Consider the following 18,750-nt stretch of genomic DNA (forward strand, 5'->3'; position numbering starts at 1 on the left):
AGGAACAAGTGGGTTAGTTGAGTAAGAAAGTTACTGAACTCCCTCCTAGTACTCTTCCAAGCAATACAGAAGAGAATCCAAAAGGAGAGTGTAAGGCCATCAACATGGCCGAATTTGGAGAGGAGGAAGAGGCAGTGATCGCCACTGAGGATGACCTCAATGGACGTCTACTGGCCTCCTTGGAGTTCCCTGATATGGAACCATGGGAATCTGAGGCTCACACTGAGACCATAGAGATTCCATTGGATTTACTTCTGCCATTCATGAGCTCTGATGAGTATTCTTCCCCTGAAGAGGATGAAGATGTCACTGAAGAGCAAGTTGCTAAGTACCTTGGAGCAATCATGAAGCTAAATGACAAGTTATTTGGTAATGAGACTTGGGAGGATGAACCCCCTTTGCTCACTAAAGAACTGGATGACTTGACTAGGCAGAGATTACCTCAAAAGAGACAGGACCCTGAGAAGTTCTCAATACCTTGTACAGTAGGCACCATAACCTTCAAGAAGGCTCTGTGTGACCTAGGGTCAAGCATAAACCTCATGCCTCTCTCTGTAATGGAGAAGCTAGGGATCTTTGAGGTACAAGCTGCAAGAATCTCACTAGAGATGGCAGACAATTCAAGAAAACAAGCTTATGGACTTGTAGAGGATGTTCTGGTAAAAGTTAAAAACCATTACATCCCTACTGATTTCATAGTCCTAGAGACTGGGAAGTGCATGGATGAATCTATCATCCTTGGCAGACCCTTCCTAGCCACAGCAAAGGCTGTGATTGATGTTGACAGAGGAGAATTGATCATTCAAGTGAATAAAGAATTCTTTGTGTTTAAGGCTCAAGGATATCCATCTGTAACCATGGAGAGGAAGCATGAAGAGCTTCTCTCAAAATAGAGTCAAACAGAGCCCCCACAGTCAAACTCTAAGTTTGGTGTTGGAGGGCCACAACCAACTTCTAAGTTTGGTGTTGAACCCCCACACTCAAACTCTAAGTTTGGTTTTGGGAGGTTCCAACATTGCTCTGAGTATCTGTGAGGCTCCATGAGGGCCCACTGTCAAGCTAATGACATTAAAGAAGCGCTTGTTGGGAGGCAACCCAATGTTATATTTATCTATTTTCCTTTGTTATTTTATGTTTTCTACAGGTTGATGATCATGGGAAGTCACAAAATCAATTGAAAAAGCATAAACAGAATGAAAAATAGAAAAAAAAATAGCACACCTTGGAGGAAAACTTGCTGGCATTTAAACGCCAGTAAGGGCAGCAAATGGGCGTTTAACGCCCAGTCTAGCACCATTCTGGGCATTTAACGCCAGAAAGGGGCACCAGACTGGCATTAAACGCCAGGAAGGGGCAAGAAGCTGGCGTTAAACGCCAGAAATGGGCACCAGCCTGGCGTTTAACGCCAGAATTGGCAGAATAAGCATTTTTGCTCGCCACTTGGTGCAGGGATGAATTTTCCTTGACACCTCAGGATCTGTGGACCCCACAGGATCCCCACCTACTCCACCATTCTCTCTCTTCTTCACCCATTCACCAATCACTTCAACACCTCTTCCCCAAAAACCCCTCACCTATCAAATCCCACTATTCTCTTCACCACTCACATCCATCCTTCATAAAACCCCACCTACCTCACCATTCAAATTCAAACCACTTTTCCTACCAAACCCACCCATAATGGCCGAACCATACAACCCCTCTCCACTCCTATATAAACCCATCTTCACTCCTTCATTTTTAAACAACCTAAACACTACTTCTCCCCCTTGGCCGAACCACAAAGCTTTCTCCATTTCCACTATTTCTTCTTCTTCTACTCTCTTCTTTCTTCTTTTGCTCGAGGACGAGCAAACCTTCTAAGTTTGGTGTGGTAAAAGCATTGTTTTTTGTTTTTCCATAACCATTTATGGCATCTAAGGCCGGAGAAACCTATAGAAAGAGGAAAGGGAAGGCAAAAGCTTCCACCTCCGAGTCATGGGAGATGGAGAGATTCATCTCAAGGGTGCATCAAGACCACTTCTATGAAGTTATGGCCATGAAAAAGGTGATCCCCAAGGTCCCTTTCAAACTCAAAAAGAGTGAATATCCGGAGATCCGACATGAAATCCGAAGGAGAGGTTAGGAAGTTCTTACCAACCCCATTCAACAAGTCAGAATCTTAATGGTTCAAGAGTTCTATGCTAATGCATGGATCACCAAGAACCATGATCAAAGTGTGAACCCGGACCCAAAGAATTGGCTTACAATGGTTCGGGGGAAATGCTTAGATTTTAGTCCGGAAAATGTAAGGTTGGCATTCAACTTGCCCATGATGCAAGGAGATGAACACCCTTACACTAGAAGGGTCAACTTTGATCAAAGGTTGGACCAAGTCTTCAAAGACATTTGTGAAGAGGGCGCTCAATGGAAGAAAGATTCAAGAGGGAAGCCGGTTCAACTGAGAAGGCATGACCTCAAGCCCGTGGCTAGAGGATGGTTGGAGTTTATCCAACGCTCAATCATTCCCACTAGCAACCGGTCCGAGGTTACTATAGACCAGGCTATCATGATTCATAGCATCATGATTGGAGAGAAAGTAGAAGTTCATGAGGTTATATCCCAAGAACTTTATAAGGTGGCGGACAAGTCCTCTACCTTAGCAAGGTTAGCCTCCCCTCATCTCATTTGTCACCTTTGTTATTCAGTTGGAATTGACATAGAGGGAGACATCCTCATTGATGAAGACAAGCCTATCACTAAGAAGAGGATGGAGCAAACAAGAGATCCCACTCACCATGAAATCCCTGTGATGCCTCAAGGGATGCATTTTCCTCCACAAAACTATTGGGAGAAAATCAACACCTCCCTAGGAGAGTTAAGTTCCAACATGGGACAACTAAGGGTGGAGCACCAAGAACATTCCATCCTCCTCCATGAAATTAGAGAAGATAAAAGAATCATGAGAGAGGAGCAACAAAGACAAGGAAGAGACATTGAGGAGCTCAAGCACTCCATAAGATCTTCAAGAGGAAGAACAAGCCACCATCACTAAGGTGGACCCGTTCTTTAATCTCCTTGTTCTTTATTTTCCTGTTTTTCGAAATTTATGCTTATGTTTATCTAGGTTTGTGTCTTATTACATGATCATTAGTATCTTAGTGTCTATGCCATAAAGTTATGAATGTCCTATGAATCCATCACCTTTCTTAAATAAAAAATGTTCTTAATTGAAAAAGAGAAGAATTGCATGAATTTTGAATTTTATAACAGATTAAGTATTTTGATGTGGTGGCAATACTTTGACTTCTGAATGTATGCTTGAACAGTGCATATGTCTTTTGAATTTCTTGTTCATGAATGTTGGCTCTTGAAAGAATGATGAAAAAGGAGACATGTTACTGAGGATATGAAAAACCATAAAAATGATTCTTGAAGCAAGAAAAAGCAGTGAATACAAAAAAAAAAGAGAAGAAAGAGAGGAAAAAGAAAAAGAAAAAAAATAAAATCATGATCCAAGGCAAAAAGAGTGTGCTTAAGAACCCTGGACACCTCTAATTGGGGACTCTAGCAAAGCTGAGTCACAATCTGAAAAGGTTTACCCAGTTATGTGTCTGTGGCATGTATGTATCCGGTGGTAATACTGGAAGACAGAGTGCTTTGGGCCACGGTCAAGACTCATAAAGTAGCTATGTTCAAGAATCATCATACTTAACTAGGAGAATCAATAACACTATCTGGATTCTGAGTTCCTATAGAAGCCAATCATTTTGAATTTCAAAGGATAGAGTGAGATGCCAAAACTGTTCGGAGGCAAAAAGCTAAAAGCCCCGCTCATCTAATTAATACTGATCTTCATAGATGTTTTTGGAAGTCATTGCATATTCTCTTCTTTTTGTCTTATTTGATTTTCAGTTGCTTGGGGACAAGCAACAATTTAAGTTTGGTGTTGTGATGAACGGATAATTGACCTCTTGGCAATCTAGATCATCTCATCTTCAATCATGTAACTCATTGACCTCTTGGCAATCATGATTGATTGAACCCCAATTCCTTGGTCTAATTGCTCATGAAGAGAGATAAGCTTGGTCCCTGATTATAGCACACATCCTCACAGATCCAAATAGTGGGTGAATTTCATGTCACCATATCCAATCCCAAAACTCAGATCTACTCAAGTGTGAGAAGAGATTTCAAGCATGGTTCCATGTTTCATTTTCTAGGGTTCCCATGAAACCCAAATTGCATTCAATCTCTTTTCCAAGATGATTGAATGCTAGACTTGAGAAACGAAATTCCTTCTAGCAAATCAAGGAGAGATGAAAAGAAGAAGAAATGTACTATCATTAATCCATCAAGTGCAACAGAGCTCCCTTTCCCAATGAGAGGGAGTTTAGCTACTCATAGCTTAGACAAAAGTACAAGAGATGGAAGAAGATGAAGTGAAGTAAAAAGTAAAAGTAAAAATAATTCCTCCAACTAGCCAACCAAACCCTTTTTCAGTGCTCCCAAGGGGAATTTATACTACTCTAATTACTAGAAATAAAAATTACCAAAAGCAAAAGAAAATTACAATTGAAAATTAAAGGAAAAACCAATTAAATTGAGACATGTGCTTCGCATGTGAGTGGCGTGTGAGCAGTGTGCCACGCCCCAACTCCTTATCTTCACTTAGCATGCCACGCCTAGCTTCCAAGTGGCACGTTCCCTTTGTGCAGCTAACCTGACGTGCCACGCCTTCGAGCTCAAGTGGCACGCCCAAGTGATTTCTTCCTTCTCCCTCTCTGCAACCTTGAAGTAGCGTGACACGCCCAGCTCTAGCGTGCCACACCCAGGTCTGGTGTGCCACGCCCTTGATAAAGCATGAGTGCTCCTCTCTGGCCCAGTAAGCTGGCATGCCACACCAGGATTCAACTAGCACACCCATGATGTGAGCAAAGTTGGCATGCCATGCCTCCATCATCAAGTGGCATGCCCATTGTCATTTTGCCTTGGCGTGCCACGCGTAAATTTGCAAGTGGTACGCCTTCGATGAAGCCTTATCTCTTCTTCTTTGGAGGCTTGTACTAGCGTGCCACACCCTTGCCATAACCTTGTTGGAGCTTCACTTACCCTCTCTGGTTAGTTGAACTGGCGTTCTACGCCTTTGATCCGGCATGCCACGCCCATAATGATGTTGAGCTTGGCGTGCCACGCCTAGAACTCAAGTGGCACGCCCAGGATAGGAACAAACTTGGCGTGCCACGCCTTAAACATCAAGTGGCAAGCCCATTGTGTTGGTCCTTCCATTCCACTCTGCTTAGTTGAACTGGCGTGCCACACCTGTGGATGATGGGGTTGGCATGCCATACCCCTTGTAGGTATTCAAGGATCCTTCTTTGGAGTTTGTAGTTGGCGTGCCATGCCTGTCCTTGATGTGCCACACCCATTGTAAGCTTCATGGGCTCTCCTCCGGAATTGATAGCTGGCATGCCACGCGCATTAGTTGGCGTGCCACGCCCATTCAAATTGTTGGTGTTTGCACCAAGTGGCACGCCCAGTACACACGCCCAGCTATTCTTTCTTACTTTCTTCCTCTTTTGTTGCTATTTTCACCTCAAATTCAAACAAAACTCATTTCAAAGAAATGTACCATAGAATTCATCATTTAGTTCATGAAATTACATTAAGTGAATGAGATTTTACTACTATTATGGTTCTTTTAGATAAGAGAAAGAAGCAAATGATGCAAGTCATTAATGGTCTTTATGGTTTCCTTTGGTTATGGGATAAAGGGTTCTTGAGTGGAATTTAAGCACTCAAAGGGTGTGCTTTTACTAGCATTCAACGCCAGCTCTAGTAGCTCTTTGGGCGTTGAACGCCCTTGTTGTCCACCCTTACTAGCGTTAAACGCCAGTACCTCTAGCATTCTGGGTGTTGAACGCCCAGCAGGGATGTCCTTGCTGGAGTTCAACGCCATCTTCCCAGGGTGTGTGGGTGTTGAACGCCCAGTGAGGGGTTCCTCACTGGCGTTCAGCACCAGAATGGCTGCATAGTTGGGTGTTAAATGCCTAGTGAGGGGTTCTTCACTGGCGTCCAGCGCCAGAAAGCCTGTCTGGTTGGGCATTGAACGCCCAGCCAATGCTCCCTGGCTGGCGTTCAATGCCAACTATGCTGCCAGGATGGGCGTTGAATGCCTAGTGAGGGGTTCCTCGCTAGCGTTCAATGCCAGGCTTGCTGCCAGATTGGGCGTTGAACACCCAGTGAAATATCCTTCATTGGCATTCAATACCACCCCATTCTCTCTAGATTCGACCTTATCCTCTATGGTTATGGCCTTGCACTCTTCTCTTGGATTCACCTTAGTGTTACTAAGAAGAGTGTCAGGTGGAGTCTCAGGGCTCCTCTTGCTTAGTTGACCAACTTGTACCTCCAAGTTTCTAATGGAGAATCTTGTTTCATTCATGAAACTTTGAGTGGTCTTAGAGAGGATGAAAACCAGAGTAACTAATTCAGAAAGGCTATTCTTAGAGGTTTCCATATTCCCTTGAGAAGATGGGAACGGTGGTTTGTTGTTGAACCTATTCTGGTTCCTTCCACCTTGATTGTTATTGAAACCTTGCTGGGATTTCTATTGATCCTTTCATAAAAGGTTAGGATAGTTCCTCCATGAAGGGTTGTAGGTGTTTCCATAGGGTTCTCCCATGTAGTTCACCTCCTCCATGGTGGGTTGATCAGGATCATAAGCTTCTACTTCAGAAGAAGCTTCCTGAGTACTGCTAGATGCAACTTGCATTCTAGTCAGATGTTGGGAGATCATATTGACCTGTTGGGTCAAGATCTTATTCTCAGCCAATATGGCATCAGAGTGTAACAACCCTAGTTTTTGAAAATCAAATAATTAGTTATTTGTGATTTAATATATTTGTTGATAATTTTATTTTAAGAAAATTATTTTACTAAAGGTAATTAAATGGAGTTTCATCATAATTGGAGTTTAGATTAATTAGAATTTTTATATAATCTTTATTGGGTATTTGGTATAATTGAAATTATAATTTTGGTAATTGAAAAATAAATAAGAATTATATAATTTAATTTAAATAAATTCCGTTATAAATAAATTATGATTTAATTTGAGTTCTTTATTTTTAGAAAGTAATTTATCGAGCATGATTAAATTGATTTTATGAATACTTTAAGTTTAAGTCAATTAATATTTTTGTACAATTTTTATTATTAGTTATTTTATAATTTAAAATAATATTCTGGTGATAGAAAAATAATAAAAAATTATACCATTTAATTGGAATAATTATTATTGAGTTTAAATTATATTTTATAAAAATGTGATTAATATTCTTATTTTATATTTTAAATTAGAAATAATTAATTGAACATAGCAATATGATGATAAATAATGTTCCTAAATATTTTTGTTAGAGTATATTTGGTTTTAAAATTACTCTACCCTCCAATTTTATCAAAATATCTATTCATATCCACCCATATTCCTTTATAAAATCCCTAATTCCCAACCCTAAATTTCCAAATTGAATTAGAAACCCTAATTCCTAAATTAAGAAATGCTAACCCTTTCAACCCTCTTAAACGTAGCATTCACATACATAAGCAAAATAGAGAGGAAAGAGAGAGGGAAGAGCTGCTGCCCTGCTGCCGCCCGCGAGGAGCCTGTGCCACCATCGTCATCCTCGTGAGCTGCAGCGTCGCCGTTCAACCTCGTCCTGCCACGCCTCTATGGTTGCCGTTGCTGCGAGCTCACCACCGTCGAGGAGAAGCTACCGTCATGTCTTGTCCCGCCGTCACCGCCGTTGCCCTGGAGCTCACCCACCGTCGTTGTTGAAGGGCCAGCAAAGAGAGTGAATGAACGTGGGTCAGGGTCGCCACCAAGAAGAGGAGATGTGCTCTACGCCAACGTCGCCACCAACCCACGACCACCACGCGAGGGTTCCGTCGCTGTCATTCTAGTGTCGCCGTTCGTACCCTTCATCTCCGTCGCCGAGCCACTTCATTGCCAGACATCATCACAGGAGGACCAAAGGGAAGGGCTCACAAGTTCTGACTCTGATTTTGGTTTATGGAATCCGATGAGAACGCACAGCCGCCATCAGAGTCTCTGCTCTACCACAATCAAGTTTGGAGGAGGACACTGCCGTTGTCACTGATGAGCGGATAATTTATACGCTTTTTGGCATTGTTTTTAGTATGTTTTTAGTATATTTTAATTAGTTTTTATTATATTTTTATTAGTTTTTAGTTAAAATTCACTTTTCTGGACTTTACTATGAGTTTGTGTGTTTTTCTGTGATTTCAGGTATTTTCTGGCTGAAATTGAGGGTCCTGAGCAAAAATCTGATTCAGAGGCTGAAAAGGACTGCAGATGCTGTTGGATTCTGACCTCCCTGCACTCGAAGTGGATTTTCTGGAGCTACAGAAGCCCAATTGGCGCACTCTCAACGGCGTTGAAAAGTAGACATCCTGGGCTTTCCAGCAATGTATAATAGTCCATACTTTGCCCGAGATTTGATGGCCCAAACCGGCGTTGCAAATCAGCTTCAGAATTCCCAGCGTTTAACGTTGGAACTGGCATAAAAATTGGAGTTAAACGCACAAACTGGCATAAAAGCTGGCGTTTAACTCCAGAAAAAGTCTCTACACATGAAAGCTTCAATGCTCAGCCCAAGCACACACTAAGTGGACCCAGAAGTGGATTTTTACATCATTTACTCATTTCTGTATACCCTAGGTTACTAGTTCACTATTAATAGGATCTTTTGACATTGTATCTGTACCTCATGACACTTTACACGTTTCTCATTGTATCTTCTACAGCATGAGTCTCTAAACCCCATGGTTGGGGGTGAGGAGCTCTGCTGTGTCTTGATGGATTAATGCAATTACTACTATTTTTCATTCAATCATGCTTGCTTCCATTCTAAGATATCACTTGTTCTTAAACCTGATGAATGTGATGATCCGTGACACTCATCATCATTCTCACCTATGAACGTGTGCCTGACAACCACCTCCGTTCTACCTTAGATTGAGTAGATATCTCTTGGATTCCTTAATCAGAATCTTCGTGGTATAAGCTAGAACTGATGGCGGCATTCAAGAGAATCCGGAAGGTCTAAACCTTGTCTGTGGTATTCTGAGTATGATTCAATGATTGAATGACTGTGATGAGCTTCAAACTCCTGAAGGCTAGGCGTTAGTGACAGACGCAAAAGAATCACTGGATTCTATTCCAACCTGATTGAGAACCGACAGATGAATAGCCGTGCCGTGACAGGGTGCGTTGAACATTTTCACTGAGAGGATGGGAGGTAGCCATTGACAACGGTGAAACCCTACATACAGCTTGCCATGGAAGGAGCCTTGCGTGCTTGAAGAAGAAGACAGTAGGAAAGCAGAGATTCAGAAGATGGAGCATCTCCAAAACCTCAACCTGTTCTCCATTACTGCAAAACAAGTACTTATTTCATGTTCTTTTTCTTTTTACAATCAACCCTGATAATTATTGATATCCTGACTAAGAGTTACAAGATAACCATAGCTTGCTTCAAGCCGACAATCTCCGTGGGATCGACCCTTACTCAGGTAAGGTATTACTTGGACGACCCAGTGCACTTGCTGGTTAGTTGTGCGGAATTACAAAAGTGTGATTGCAATTTCGTGCACCAAGTTTTTAGCGCCGTTGCCGGGGATTGTTCGAGTTTGGACAACTGACGGCTTATCTTGTTGCTTAGATTAGGACTGTTTTATTTTTGTTGGTTTAGAGTCTTTTAGTTGAGTCTAGTTTCATATTTTAAGTTTGGTGTCAATTGCATGCTTTTGTTTTTCTTTTAATTTTCGAATTTGCATGTCCTTAGTCCCTTTTTGATCCTTAAAAATTCTAAGTTTGGTGTCCACTTTGTGTTTTTCCCTTAAAATTTTCGAAAAATTAGTGTTTGATTTGCTAAAAATTTTAAGTTTGGTGTCATTTTGTTGTTTTTCTCTTTCCTCATTTCAAAAAATATATAAATATATTTTAATCTACTTGCAATCCATATCATTTCCCTTTCTCCATCATGAACCTAAGTGGAATTGAGCAGTCCAGAAGGACTTTGGGGTCATATGCTAACCCCATTACAGCTGCATATGGGAGTAGCATCTGTATACCTCCCATCAAAGCAAGCAGCTTTGAGCTAAACCCTCAACTCATTATCATGGTGCAGCAAAATTCCCAGTATTCCGGTCATCCACAGGAAGAACCTACTGAGTTTCTGGCACAATTCTTACAACTTGCTGACACAGTACGTGATAAAAAGGTGGATCAGGATGTCTACAGATTATTACTGTTTCCATTTGCTGTAAAAGATCAAGCTAAGAGGTGGTTAAACAACCAACCTACAGCAAGCATAAAGACATGGAAACAGTTATCAGACAAATTCCTGAATCAATTTTACCCTCCAAAGAGGATGACACAGCTAAGGCTGGACATCCAAGGCTTTAAACAAGAGGATAATGAATCCCTTTACAATGCCTGGGAGAGGAATAGAGGTATGCTAAGAAAATGCCCCTCTTAAATGTTTTCAGAGTGGGTACAGTTAGACATCTTCTACTATGGGCTTACAGAAAAAGCTCAGATGTCTTTAGATCACTCAGCTGGTGGATCTATACATATGAGGAAGACGATTGAAAAGGCTCAAGAGCTTATAGATACTGTTGCTAGAAATCAATATTTGTACTCTAGCAATGAGTCCTCTACAAAAGAAGAAGTTATGGCAGTAGCCACTGATCCTAATCCTCAAGAACAGATGATTGAGCTTAATCAACAATTGCACCTGATGACAAAACAATTAGTAGAATTTAAAGAGATGCTCCAAGAAACTAAAATTGCTAACAAGAATATAGAACTGCAATTGAATCAGGCAAAATAGCAGATATCTAAACAGATAACAGAAGAATGTCAAACAGTTCAACTGAGGAGTGGGAAGACATTGAATAACACTGCTCAAAGTAGCAAAAAGCCAAATAAGGAACAATTGACAGAGGATAACCAAACCACTGCTCAAAATCCCTCTGAGGACAGTAAGAGCCCAGAGAGGAGCACTTTTGGCGTTCAAACGCCAGAAAAGGGGGGAAAGCTGGCGTTAAACGCCCATTCCCTGCCCAGTTCTGGCGTTCAAACGCCAGAGAAGGGAGAGAAGTTGGCGTTAAACGCCTAATCTTCACCCAATCCTGGCGTTCAGACGCCAAGGGAGGATCAGACACCTGAGAGTGCTGACAGTAATCCCTCTAAAAAGGCTTCTTCAACCACTTCTGTAAGGAATAAACCTGCAGCAACTAAGGTTGAAGAATATAAAGCCAAGATGCCTTATCCTCAGAAACTCCGCCAAGCGGAACAGGATAAGCAATTTGCCCACTTTGTAGACTATCTAAGGACTCTTGAAATAAAGATTCCGTTTGCAGAGGCACTTGAGCAAATACCTTCTTATGCTAAGTTCATGAAAGAGATCTTAAGTCATAAGAAAGATTGGAGAGAAACTGAAAAAGTATTTCTCACTGAAGAATGCAGTGCAGTCATTCTAAAAAGCTTACCAGAAAAGCTTCAAGATCCAGGAAGCTTTACGATACCATGCACATTAGAAGGTGCTTGCACCAAGACAGCCCTGTGTGATCTTGGAGCGAGTATCAATCTAATACCTGCATCCACTATCAGAAAGCTTGGGTTGACTGAAGAAGTCAAACCAACCCGGATATGCCTCCAACTTGCTGATGGCTCCATTAAATATCCATCAGGCATAATAGAGGACATGATTGTCAAGGTTGGGCCATTCACCTTCCCAACTGACTTTGTGGTGCTGGAAATGGAGGAGCACAAGAGTGCAACTCTCATTCTAGGAAGACCTTTCCTAGCAACTGGACGAACTCTCATTGATGTACAAAAAGGGGAAGTAACCCTGAGAGTCAATGAGGATGAGTTCAAGTTGAATGCTGTAAAAGCTATGCAGCATCCAGACATACCAATCGACTGCATGGGCGCTGACATTATTAACTCTTTGGTGGAAGAGATCAATATGACTGAAAGTCTAGAATCAGAGCTTAAAGACATCTTCAAAGATGCTCAGCCTGATCAAGAAGAACCAGAGGAAACAAAGGAATTTTTGAAAATTCCTCAGAAGGAGGATAAGCCTCCCAAACTTGAACTCAAACCACTACCACCATCCCTGAAGTATGCATTTCTGGGAGAGGGTGACACTTTTCCAGTGATTATAAGCTCTACTTTAAATCCACAGGAAGAGGAAGCACTGATTCAAGTGCTAAGGACACACAAGACAGCTCTTGGGTGGTCCATAAGTGATCTTAAGGGCATTAGCCCAGCTAGATGCATGCACAAGATCCTGTTGGAGGATAATGCCAAACCAGTGGTCCAACCACAAAGGAGGCTAAATCCAGCCATGAAGGAAGTGGTGCAGAAAGAGGTCACTAAATTACTAGAGGCTGGGATTATTTATCCTATTTCTGATAGCCCCTGGGTGAGCCCTGTCCAAGTTGTCCCCAAAAAGGGAGGCATGACAGTGGTTTATAATGAAAAAAATGAACTGGTTCCTACAAGAACAGTCACAGGGTGGCGTATGTGTATTGACTACAGAAGGCTCAATACAGCCACCAGAAAGGATCATTTTCCTTTACCATTCATAGACCAAATGCTAGAAAGACTAGCTGGTCATGATTATTACTGCTTTTTGGATGGCTATTCAGGTTACAACCAAATTGCAGTAGATCCTCAAGACCAAGAGAAAACAGCATTTACTTGCCCTTCTGGCGTGTTTGCCTACAGGAGGATGCCTTTTGGTCTGTGTAATGCTCCTGCAACCTTTCAAAGATGCATGCTATCCATCTTCTCTGATATGGTGGAGAAATTCCTGGAAGTCTTCATGGATGACTTCTCAGTATATGGAGACTCATTCAGCTCCTGTCTTGACCACCTAGCACTTGTCCTGAAAAGGTGCCAAGAGACTAACCTGGTTTTAAACTGGGAGAAATGTCATTTTATGGTGACTGAGGGAATTGTCCTTGGGCACAAAATTTCAAGCAGGGGAATAGAGGTGGATAAGGCAAAGGTAGAGGTAATTGAAAAATTACCACCACCTGCCAATGTTAAGGCAATCAGAAGCTTTCTGGGGCATGCAGGATTCTACAGAAGGTTTATAAAGGATTTTTCGAAAATTGCAAAACCTTTGAGCAACCTGCTAGCTGCTGACACACCATTTGTGTTTGACACACAGTGTCTGCAGGCATTTGAGACCCTGAAAGCCAAGCTGGTCACAGCACCAGTCATCTCTGCACCAGACTGGACATTACCATTTGAACTAATGTGTGATGCCAGTGACCACGCCATTGGTGTAGTGTTGGGACACAGGCATAACAAGCTTCTGCACATCATTTATTATGCCAGCCGTGTTCTAAATGATGCACAGAAGAATTACACAACCACAAAAACAGAATTACTTGTAGTGGTCTATGCCATTGACAAGTTTAGATCCTATCTAGTGGGATCCAAAGTGATTGTGTACACTGACCATGCTGCTCTTAAATACTTACTCATAAAGCAGGATTCAAAACCCAGGCTTATAAGATGGGTGTTGCTTCTGCAAGAGTTTGATATAGAAATAAGAGACAGAAAAGGGACAGAGAACCAGGTAGCTGATCATCTGTCCCGAATAGAACCAGTAGCTGGGGCGTCCCTCCCTTCTACTGAGATTTCTGAGACTTTCCCAGATGAGCAACTCTTTGCCATCCAGGAAGCCCCATGGTTTGCAGATATTGCAAATTATAAAGCTGTGAGGTTCATACCACAGGAGTACAGCAGAGTGCAAAGAAAGAAATTAATTTCAGATGCCAAGTACTACCTATGGGATGAGCCATATCTCTTTAAGAGATGTGCAGACGGAATGATCCGCAGATGTGTACCCAGAGAAGAAGCACAGAGGATCCTGTGGCATTGCCATGGATCACAGTATGGGGGACATTTTGGAAGTGAGCGAACAGCCACTAAGGTCCTCCAATGTAGCTTCTACTGGCCTACTCTCTATAGAGATGCCTGAGAGTTTGTGCGTAACTGTGACAGCTGCCAAAGAGCTGGTAACTTACCTCATGGATACGCCATGCCTCAACAAGGGATCTTAGAGATTGAGTTGTTTGATGTATGGGGAATTAACTTTATGGGTCCATTCCCACCATCATACTCAAACACTTACATTCTGGTGGCAGTGGACTATGTATCTAAATGGGTAGAAGCAATTGCTACACCCACTAATGATACTAAAACTGTGCTGAAATTCCTCCAAAAACACATCTTCAGCAGATTTGGTGTTCCCAGAGTCATAATCAGTGATGGGGGCACTCATTTCTGCAATAAACAGCTTTACTCCGCTATGGTCCGATATGGAATTAGCCACAAAGTGGCTACCCCGTATCATCCACAGACAAATGGGCAAGCTGAAGTCTCTAACAGAGAGCTAAAAAGAATCCTAGAACGGACTGTAATAGCTAGAAGAAAGGATTGGGCAAGGAGCTTGGATGATGCTCTGTGGGCGTACAGAACAGCATTCAAGACCCCAATAGGAACCTCACCATACCAACTTGTGTATGGCAAGGCCTGTCATCTGCCTGTGGAACTGGAACATAAAGCCTACTGGGCAACCAGATTCCTAAACCTGGATGCTAAGTTAGCTGGCGAAAAGAGATTACTCCAGCTAAATGAGCTAGATGAATTTCGACTCAATGCCTTTGAAAATGCAAAGATTTATAAGGAAAAGGCAAAGAAGTGGCATGACAAGAAGTTGTCATCCAGAGTCTTTGAGCCAGGACAAAAAGTTCTGCTCTTCAACTCTAGGCTCAGATTGTTTTCAGGAAAACTTAAATCCCGGTGGAGGGGTCCATTTGTGATTACAGGAGTGTCACCATATGGACATGTTGAGCTTCAGGATACTGACTCTGACAAAAAGTTCATTGTTAATGGACAGAGGATCAAACATTATCTTGAAAGCAATTTTGAGCAAGAATGCTCAAAACTGAGACTTGAGTGATTCTCAGTGAAGGTCCAGCTAAAGACAGTAAAGAAGCGCTTGCTGGGAGGCAACCCAGTCAGTAGCAGGTTATATGTTTTGTTTCTACAAGGGCAATTATCAAAATTGAAGGAATTCACAGAGTTACAGAAGAATTCAGTGCAAAAAGCAGAGAAAAAGAGCTTACTGGTGAAAAAACGGCAGTAAGGGGTACTTTGGGCGTTAAACGCCAGAATGGGCACCATTCTGGGCGTTTAACGCCAGTAAAGGTGCCATTTTGGGCATTAAACGCCAGAATGGGCACCATTCTGGGCGTTTAACGCCAGGTGTGCAGCATCCTGGGCGTTTAGCAAAACGCCCAGTGACAAAGGAGATTCTGGCGTCTAACGCCAGCCAGAGTACCTGGCTGGGTGTTAAACGCCCACAATGGCCAACAAATGGGCGTTAAACGCCAGAATGGATACCATTCTGGGCGTTTAACGCCAGAAAGGTGGGGGAAGAGATTTTGCTTTCTGATTCAATTTTTTTTAACTTTCCTTTTTTGACCCATACTTTTCTACATAAACACATTTCAAACTTTCATCATTCACCTTCAAATCTTCAAAAAAAAAGTTTAAAATCATTCTTCAAATCTCTCTCAAATCCCTCCCAAATCTTGTTCAAAAAACCCAACTCTCTCTCAAATTCTTTCCATATCTTCTCAAATCCCCTTCCAAATTTTCGAAATCTCTCCTCCTCCCTTATAAATACATGTTCGGCCACCCCTCTCCCCACACCATTCAAATTTTCTCTCCTCTTCTCTCTCCTCTTTCCTTTCTTTTGCTTGAGGACAAGCAAACCTCTAAGTTTGGTGTCCTTTTTCCGTGATCACTAAGCCAAGATTCATCAAGATCATGGCTCCTAAGGGAAAACAAACCAATTTAAGAGGAAAGAAAGAGAATAATCCAAAGAATCTTTGGAATCAAGAGAAGTTCTTAACCAAAGAACATGAAGACCATTATCACAAAATAATGGGTCTGAGGTCAGTGATCCCGGAAGTTAAATTTGATCTGAAAGAAGATGAATATCCAGGGATCCAAGAGCAAATTCGAAACAGAGGATGGGAAGTTCTAACCAATCCTGAGATAAAGGTTGGAAGAAATATGGTTCAGGAATTCTACTCAAATCTGTGGCTGACAGATAAGCAAAGAATGACTGGAACTACTTTCATACTTACAGAACCATGGTCAGAGGGAAAGTTATTTACTTCCATCTGGACAAAATAAGAGAGATCTTCAAATTGCCTCAACTGCAAGAAGATCCTGAATCCCTTAATAGGAGAATGGTGAGAGCAGATAAAGGGTTGGATCAAGTTCTAGAGGACATATGCCTCCCTGGAATTAAGTGGATAACCAATTCAAAAGGTGTCCCAAACCAACTCAAGAGGGGAGACCTCAAACCAATTGCAAGAGGTTGGCTAGACTTTATTGGGCGTTCCATATTGCCCACTAGCAACCGTTCTGAGGTCACTATCAAGAGAGCAGTGATGATTCATTGCATTATGCTTGGAAAAGAACTGGAGGTTCATCATCTGATTGCTTGTGAGATCTACACAATTGCAAATAAGAATTCCACTGAAGCCAAACTGGCTTACCCAAGCTTGATCTCTTTGCTCTGTAAAGAGGCTGGGGTAAAGATGGGAGTAGATGAATTTATACCCATTGAACATCCAATCACCAAGAAGTCAATGGAAGGACAAATGCAAGACAACTCTATCAAAAAGAGGGCGCAGGAGTTCCTCCCTGAATTTCCTGAAATTGGCTACTGGGCCAGCCTAGAAGCATCTATCACCAAGTTGCGAGAAACTATGGAGCAACTTAAGGAAGAACAGCAGAATCAGAACTGCATGCTCTGCAAATTGCTGAAGGAACAAGAGAAGCAGGGGCGTGAACTTCAAGAATTGAAACGCCAAAAATTCTCCCCTCAATTTGAGGGAGCATCCACTTCTCAAAATCAAGGTTGTTGAGTCCTAACTCTGTGAAAACCTCTATCATTAGGAGCCTATTTAAATATCTTGTTTTCTATTTTTTACTAGTCTCATCTTATATCTATTTTTGAGTCTTGTTCTTAATTCATAATTAATAAAATTTAAAATTCATGTCTTAAAGCTATGAATGTCCTATGAATCCATCACCTCTCTTAAATGAAAAGTGCTTTAATCACAAAAGAACAAGAAGTACAGGATTTCGAATTTATCTTTGAAACTAGTTGAATTAGTTTGATGTGGTGACACTACTTTTTGCTTTCTGAATGAATGCTTGAACAGTGCATATGTCTTTTGAATTTGTTGTTTTGAGAATGTTAAAATTGTTGGCCCTTGAAAGAATGAGGAAAAAGAGAACTGTTATTGAGGATCTGAAAAATCATCAAATTGATTCTTGAAGCAAGAAAAAGCAGTGAATCAAAAAAAAAAAAGAAAAAAAACGAAAAAAAAAGAGAAGAAATAGAAGAAAAAGAAAGAAATAAAGTTGTGATCCAAGGCAAAAAGAGTGTGCTTAAGAACCCTGGACACCTCTAATTGGGGACTCTAGCAAAGCTGGGTCACAATCTGAAAAGGTTCACCCAAGTATGTGTCTGTGGCATGTATGTATCTGGTGGTAATACTGGAAGACAGAGTGCTTTGGGCCACAGCCAAGACTCATACACTAGCTATGTTCAAGAATCATTATACTTAACTAGGAGAATCAATAACACCATCTGAGTTCTAACCAGCAAGTGTACTGGGTCGTCCAAGTAATAAACCTTACGTGAGTAAGGGTCGATCCCACAGAGATTGTTGGTATGAAGCAAGTTATGGTCATCTTGTAAATCTCAGTCAGGCAGATAATAAATGGTTATGGAGTTTTCGAATAATAATAATAATAAATAAACTGGAAATAAAGATAGAAATACTTATGTAGATCATCGATGGGAATTTCAGATAGGCGTATGAAGATGTTGTGCTCCTTCTGAATCTCTGCTTTCCTACTGCCTTCATCCAATCATTCTTACTCCCTTCCATGGCAAGCTGTATGTAGGGCATCACCGTTGTCAATGGCTACATCCCATCCTCTCAATGAAAAAGGTCCAAATGCTCTGTCACGGCACGGCTAATCATCTGTCAGTTCTCGATCATGTTGGAATAGAATCCCTTGATTCTTTTGCATTTGTCATCATGCCCAACAATTGTGAGTTTGAAGCTCGTCACAGTCATTCAATCCCGGAATCCTACTCAGAATACCACAGACAAGGTTTAGACTTTCCGGATTCTCATGAATGCCGCCATCAATTCTAGCTTATACCACGAAGACTCTGATCTCACAGAATGGAAGGCTTGGTTGTCAGGCGAGGGCAACCATGCGTTATGCATCAGGAATCCAAGAGATACACACTCTAGCTTTCGCTTGTAGAACGGAAGTAGTTGTCAGGCACGCGTTCATAGGGACGGATGATGATGAGTGTCACGGATCATCACATCCATCAGGTTGAAGTACGAATGGTATCTTAGAATAGGAATAAATCGAATTGAATAGAAAATAGTAGTAATTGCATTAAAACTTGAGGTACAGCAGAGCTCCACACCCTTAATCTATGGTGTGTAGAAACTCCACCGTTGAAAATACATAAGTAATGAAGGTTCAGGCATGGCCGAATGGCCAGCCCCCAAAACGTGATCACAGGATCAAAAATACAATCC

The sequence above is a fragment of the Arachis hypogaea genome, chromosome 3 (assembly GCF_003086295.3).
Source record: "Arachis hypogaea cultivar Tifrunner chromosome 3, arahy.Tifrunner.gnm2.J5K5, whole genome shotgun sequence".
Lineage (NCBI taxonomy): Eukaryota > Viridiplantae > Streptophyta > Magnoliopsida > Fabales > Fabaceae > Arachis > Arachis hypogaea.